The sequence below is a fragment of the Coregonus clupeaformis genome, unplaced genomic scaffold (assembly GCF_020615455.1).
Source record: "Coregonus clupeaformis isolate EN_2021a unplaced genomic scaffold, ASM2061545v1 scaf0292, whole genome shotgun sequence".
NCBI lineage: Eukaryota > Metazoa > Chordata > Actinopteri > Salmoniformes > Salmonidae > Coregonus > Coregonus clupeaformis.
Window position 1 is genome coordinate 337501 of NW_025533747.1, and position 7500 is coordinate 345000.

At 45.8% G+C, this 7500-nt stretch overlaps 1 long non-coding RNA gene across 1 annotated transcript in view; it reads right to left on the minus strand.

Annotated features, from left to right (window-relative positions):
* LOC121561567 overlaps positions 1-3122 on the minus strand; it is an 11686-nt gene extending 8564 nt beyond the window's left edge. Inside the window, exon 1 of the long non-coding RNA XR_006658507.1 lies at positions 3017-3122. This is a non-coding gene — a long non-coding RNA (uncharacterized LOC121561567). The remainder of the gene's footprint in view (positions 1-3016) is intronic.
* Positions 3123-7500: the final 4378 nt, after the last annotated feature.

Here is a 7500-nt window from a genome sequence, read left to right on the forward strand (position 1 = left end):
CCTGTATTAATGGCACCTGTTTGAACTTGTTATCAGTATAAAAGACACCTGTCCACAACCTCAAACAGTCACACTCCAAACTTCACAATGGCCAAGACCAAAGAGCTGTCAAAGGACACCAAAAACAAAATTGTAGACCTGCACCAGGCTGGGAAGACTGAATCTGCAACAGGTAAGCAGCTTGGTTTGAAGAAATCAACTGTGGGAGCAATTATTAGGAAATGGAAGACATACAAGACCACTGATAATCTCCCTCGATCTGGGGCTCCACGCAAGATATCACCCCGTGGGGTCAAAATGATCACAAGAACGGTGAGCAAAAATCCCAGAACCACACGGGGGGACCTAGTGAATGACCTGCTGAGAGCTGGGACCAAAGTAACAGAGCCAACCATCAGTAACACACTACGCCGCCAGGGACTCAAATCCTGCAGTGCGAGACGTGTCCCCCTGCTTAAGCCAGTACATGTCCAGGCCCGTCTGAAGTGCATTTGGATGATCCAGAAGAGGATTGGGAGAATGTCATATGGTCAGAAGAAACCAAAATATAACTTTTTGGTAAAAACTCAACTCGTCATGTTTGGAGGACAAAGAATGCTGAGTTGCATCCAAAGAACACCATACCTACTGTGAAGCATGGGGTTGGAAACATCATGCTTTGGGGCTGTTTTTCTGCAAAGGGACCAGGACGACTGATCCGTGTAAAGGAAAGAATGAATGGGGCCATGTATCGTGAGATTTTGAGTGAAACCCTCCTTCCATCAGCAAGGGCATTGAAGATGAAACGTGGCTGGGTCTTTCAGCATGACAATGATCCCAAACACACCGCCCGGGCAACGAAGGAGTGGCTTCGTAAGAAGCATTTCAAGGTCCTGGAGTGGCCTAGCCAGTCTCCAGATCTCAACCCCATAGAAAATATTTGGAGGGGAGTTGAAAGTCTGTGTTGCCCAGCGACAGCCCCAAAACATCACTGCTCTAGAGGAGATCTGCATGGAGGAATGGGCCAAAATACCAGCAACAGTGTGTGAAAACCTTGTGAAGACGTACAGAAAACGTTTGACCTGTGTCATTGCCAACAAAGGGTATATAACAAAGTATTGAGAAACTTTTGTTATTGACCAAATACTTATTTTCCACCATCATATGCCAATAAATTCATTAAAAATCCTACAATGTGATTTTCTGGATTTTTTTTTCTAATTTTGTCTGTCATAGTTGACGTGTACCTATGATGAAAATTACAGGCCTCTCTCATCTTTTTAAGTGGGAGAACTTGCACAATTGGTGGCTGACTAAATACTTTTTTTCCCCACTGTATGGTCAGACCAAGGTATGTGTAATTTTTAGTGTGTTCAATTATGGTGTTGTTCAGGGTGAATTTATATTTGTGTTTCTGACATCTGTTATTTTTTTGGAAAATCATGATTTTAGTTTTTTTTGAAATTTACTGCCAGGGCCCAATTATTGCAATATTGCTCTAGAATGTTAAGGTTCTGTTGAAGACCTTCTTTGGTTGGTGATAGAAGTACCAAGTCATCAGCATATAGCAGGTATTTTACCTCTGTGTCAAATAGTGTGAGCCCTGGGGCTGGAGAATGGTCCAACATGTCTGCTAATTCATTGATATAAATGTTGAAAAGATTTGGACTCAAACTGCAGCCTTGTCTCACACCTCGACGTTGTGAAAATAATTCTGTTCTTTGGTTTTTGATTTTTATTGCACACTTGTTTTCTGTGTACATACATTTTATTAAGTCATACACCTTACCACCAAGCCCACTTTGGAGAATTTTGTAGAATAGCCCTTCATGCCAAATAGAATCAAATGCTTTTTTAAAGTCAATAAAGCAAGCAAAGATTTTGCCCTCCTTTTTTTTGGTGGACGTGTTTATTAATTAGTGTGTGTAAGGTGTATATATGGTCAGTAGTGCGATGGTTAGGGAGAAAGCCAATTTGACATTTACTTATTACATTTTTCTCTTGAAGAAAGGTTTGAATTCTTGAATTCAAAATGCTACAGAAAACCTTTCCCAAGTTGCTGTTTACGCAAATTCCCCTGTAATTATTGGGGTCTGATTTGTCTCCACATTTGTGGATAGGGGAGATGGGCCCCTGGTTCCAGACATCAGGGAAGCAGCCAGAAATTAAAACTATGTTGAACAATTTAAGCACAGCATTTTACAACTCAGGTGTGCTGTTTTTCAGCATTTCATTTCTGATGTTATCTAGACCACAAGCCTTCTTTGGTTTGATAGATTTTAGCTTTTCATTTAGTTCTTGTTGGGTTATTGGGTAATCTAATGGATTTTGGTTGTTTTTAATGACCGATTCAAGGATGTTCAAATTTTCTTGAATTTCTAATTGGTTCTGTTGTTAAGTCTTTTTGTGGGATGTTTTTGTATAGATTATCAAAATAAGTTTTCCAAATTCCTTCATCTTTTATGGCTAATTCTTGTGGCTTTGTCATGCTTAAATTGTTCCACATGTCCCAGAACTGATTTTGGTAAATTGCACTTTCAATTTCATCAAGTGTCTTGTTGGTATAATTCAATTTCTTGCGTTTTAGTGTATGTTTATACTGTTTCAGAGTTTCATAGAATTCATAGCGTAGATCTGGGTTGTTTTGCTGCTTATGTTTTTCATTTGAAAGTTGTCTTAGGTGTTTTCTAATTGTTTTACATTCGTTATCAAACAATTTTTCAGAAATATTCTGTTTTTTGTTTCTGATGTTGCATTTCTTCTCTCTCTCTCCCTCTCTCTCTCTGTCTCTGTCTCTGTCTCTGTCTCTGTCTCTGTCTCTGTCTCTCTCTCTCTCTGTCTCTCTCTCTCTCTCCCTCTCTCTCTCTATAGGTTTATACCTATAGCGTCCCATTAATAACAGATGGGGCAGATGTAGCAGCTTTCAATTGCATAGGTAGGCCTAGGACTACGACGTCTTTGAAAATGGAAGAAAACATTTATATGCAATTTGAACAAGCAATCAATGACCATGAAATTCACAGAAGCTGCTCCTTACCTGAGAATACCAGAGACGGTATGTCAGCTAGGGACCTGCGGTTTGTAGACTACTAAAATGAGAAAGTATGCACAAATAACTTCTCCTGGCGTTGTGAGAACTAAAGATGAACAACTCCTTGGCGGAGGGGTTTTATATAATGAGTGAAAAGGAGACTTGGAATTTGGCAAACCAGTGAGGTTTTAACTTGCAGAACTCGTTTTGTCACTGCATCAATCACGCCTGTCAAAACAAGTTGATCCACCTACAATACCCACAAAACGACTAACCAAAATCAAAAACTGACTCTTAGGCTACCTTAACCCTGACCTTAACTAACCCCCCACCCAAAAAACAACAAATACAGTGTGAGGGATCGATCCCTGTTCTAGAATCAATCACATTGATTTATAAAGCCCCTTTTACATCAGCAGATGTCACAAAGTGCTTGTACAGAAACCCAGCCTAAAACCCCAAACAGCAAGCAATGCAGATGTAGAAGCACGGTGGCTAGGAAAAACTCCCTAGAAAGACAGGAACCTAGGAAGAAACCTAGAGAGGAACCAGGCTCTGAGGGGTGGCCAGTCCTCTACTGGCTGTACTGGGTAGACCAGAGGAACCAGGCTCTGAGGGGTGGCCAGTCCTCTACTGGCTGTACTGGGTAGACCAGAGGAACCAGGCTCTGAGGGGCGACCAGTCCTCTACTGGCTGTACTGGGTAGAGAGGAACCAGGCTCTGAGGGGTGGCCAGTCCTCTACTGGCTGTACTGGGTAGACCAGAGGAACCAGGCTCTGAGGGGTGGCCAGTCCTCTACTGCCTGTACTGGGTAGAGAGGAACCAGGCTCTGAGGGGTGGCCGGTCCTCTACTGGCTGTACTGGGTAGACCAGAGGAACCAGGCTCTGAGGGGTGGCCAGTCCTCTAGTGGCTGTACTGGGTAGACCAGAGGAACCAGGCTCTGAGGGGTGGCCAGTCCTCTACTGGCTGTACTGGGTAGACCAGAGGAACCAGGCTCTGAGGGGTGGCCAGTCCTCTACTGGCTGTACTGGGTAGAGAGGAACCAGGCTCTGAGGGGTGACCAGTCCTCTAGTGGCTGTACTGGGTAGACCAGAGGAACCAGGCTCTGAGGGGTGGCCAGTCCTCTACTGACTGTACTGGGTAGACCAGAGGAACCAGGCTCTGAGGGGTGGCCAGTCCTCTACTGGCTGTACTGGGTAGACCAGAGGAACCAGGCTCTGAGGGGTGGCCAGTCCTCTACTGGCTGTACTGGGTAGAGAGGAACCAGGCTCTGAGGGGTGGCCAGTCCTCTTCTGGCTGTGCCGGGTAGACCAGAGGAACCAGGCTCTGAGGGGTGGCCAATCCCCTTCTGGCTGTACTGGGTAGAGAGGAACCAGGCTCTGAGGGGTGGCCAGTCCTCTACTGGCTGTACTGGGTAGAGAGGAACCAGGCTCTGAGGGGTGGCCAGTCCTCTTCTGGCTGTGCCGGGTAGACCAGAGGAACCAGGCTCTGAGGGGTGGCCAGTCCCCTTCTGGCTGTACCAGATAGAGATTTAAGAGTAGGCTACATGTGGCCATTAAGGTCCAGTGAACAGGTCAGGGTTCAATAGCCACAGGTAGAACAGCAGGTAGAAACTGGATCAGCAGCATGATCAGGTGAGAGATGTGTGGTCACTCCAGGAAGGGGAATCAAACCAGTTGGACAGGTTGGGAGCATACCTAACAACACACAGTACCGCAGATCAGACAGACTGAGCTTAGCTCCCTGGCTATGCAACATAGATACTGGGGACTGAAACTGGGTTCAGGGCCCCTGTCTAAAGTTAGCCCCGGACAGGACCAACCAGGCAGGATGTAACCCCACCCACTTTGCCAAAGCACAGCCCCCACACCACCAGAGGGATATCAACAGACCACCAACCTACTACCCTGAGACAAGGCTGAGTACAGCCCACGGAGATCTGAGTGTAGGGGGGGCTTAAAAACAGGCAGGTTGTGTGTGTGCTTGCACCCGTGCCTGTCTGACCGGAGTGCACCCCTCTTTCCACGGTTATGGTTAGGGCCGGTGACCGTATTATCGCCACACTAGCGGTGATGAGTCATGACCACCGTCACGTTCCATATCAGGGTCATCTCCTCTTATCCACTCTGGAAATGCATTGGGTAGAACCCAACTACCTAACTACCATCTGGTCCTGATGGCCTGGTCCTTGGTAGAACCCAACTCACTAACTACCATCTGGTCCTGATGGCCTGGTCCTTGGTGGAACCCAACTCACTAACTACCGTCTGGTCCTAATGGCCTGGTCCTTGGTAGAACCCAACTACCTAACTACCGTCTGGTCCTAATGGCCTGGTCCTTGGTAGAACCCAACTCACTAACTACCGTCTGGTCCTAATGGCCTGGTCCTTGGTAGAACCCAACTACCTAACTACCGTCTGGTCCTAATGGCCCGGTCCTTGGTAGAACCCAACTCACTAACTACCGTCTGGTCCTAATGGCCTGGTCCAATGGTGCTATCCAACTCACTATCTACCGTCTGGTCCTAATGGCCTGGTCCTTGGTAGAACCCAACTACCTAACTACCGTCTGGTCCTAATGGCCTGGTCCTTGGTAGAACCCAACTACCTAACTACCGTCTGGTCCTAATGGCCCGGTCCTTGGTAGAACCCAACTCACTAACTACCGTCTGGTCCTAATGGCCTGGTCCAATGGTGCTATCCAACTCACTAACTACCGTCTGGTCCTAATGGCCTGGTCCTTGGTAGAACCCAACTACCTAACTACCGTCTGGTCCTAATGGCCTGGTCCTTGGTAGAACCCAACTACCTAACTACCGTCTGGTCCTAATGGCCCGGTCCTTGGTAGAACCCAACTCACTAACTACCGTCTGGTCCTAATGGCCTGGTCCAATGGTGCTATCCAATTCTTGACACCAATGTAGTTAATTACAGGGGTTCCCTGACTGGGACTCAAACCTTAGTGCCTGTGACTGTCATTCGAAAACCATTATACCAAAAGGCTAAAATCTCCTGGTGAGGTCGCTAGGTGTTATTCTGTGGTTATTTAGTCAAATTGTTTTACGCTCACAATGCTGTCAATTACAATGATGATAATCCCACTGAATATGATGAAAAAATAATTGTTTTTAAAACATCAACATAGAACTCTAGTCTCTAGACTTAATTTATAATGAATCCAAAATATAAACAGCAACATGCAACAATTTCAAAGATTTTACTGAGTTACAGTTCATATAAGGAAATCAGTCAATTGAAATGAATTCATTAGGACCTAATCTATGGATTTCACATGACTGGGCAGGGGCGGAGCCATGGGTGGGCCTGGGAGGGCATAGGCCCACCCACTGGGGAGCCAGGCCCTGCCAATCAGAATGAGTTTTCCCCACAAAAGGGCTTTATTACAGACAGAAATAGTACTCGGCACCCCCCCACCGACGATCCCGCAGGTGAAGAAGCCGGATGTGGAGGTCCTGGGCTGGCGTGGTTACATGTGGTCTGTGATTGTGAGGCCGGTTGGACGTACTGCCAAATTCTCTAAAACAACGTTGGCGGTGGCTTATTGTAGAGAAATTAACATTCAATTATCTGGCAACAGCTCTGGTGGACATTCCTGCAATCAGCATGCCAATTGCACACTCCCTCAAAACATAAGACATGTGGCATTGTGTTGTGTGACAAAATGGCACATTTTAAAGTGGCCTTTTATTGTCCCCAGCACAAGGTGCACCTGTGTAATGATCATGCTGTTTACTCAGCTTCTTGATCTGCCACACCTGTCAGGTGGATGGATTATCTTGGCAAAGGAGAAATGCTCACTAACAGGGATGTAAACAAATTTGTGCACAACATTTTAGAGAAAAACTTTTTGTGCGTATGGAACATTTCTGGGATTTTTTTATTTCGGCTCATGAAACATGGGACCAACACTTTACATGTTGCATTTGTATTTTTTAGTTCAGTGTTCAATAATAGGTCTGACTCACTGTCACATATTCAGGTGATCTAAGAAACCAGCAGACCTGTTCTGGAATCTTCTTAACAAGACAAACAGTCAGGGCCCAACCCCACACGGAAATACATTCTTTTATAAAGCATCCAGTTCCCAATAACCCAGAGGCACAGACTTCCCGCAAAAGCAGAACTGCTGGCATCCTGTTCAGCCACCTTGCTGGGCGGAACACAAAAATGTACAGCATTCTCAAAGCTGTACTCATCCCTCTGTCTCCTCCCACCACCCCCATTGGCTCCACCCACCACCCCCATTGGCTCCACCCCTCCCTTTATATTTTGGTTCAGTGGAAGTGTTTCTAAAATCCCATATTTTGGGGGGAAAAAATGAATGGTGGAAATCAACGATTGGAACCATTTCCCTGTTTGACCGCTAGGTTTTATGGGTATTATGACACCTCCACTGTGGGGCTCTATGACACAGATATAAAGATGAGTCCTCTTTCCGTCTCTACGGACTATATCCATTGTTAACTTTT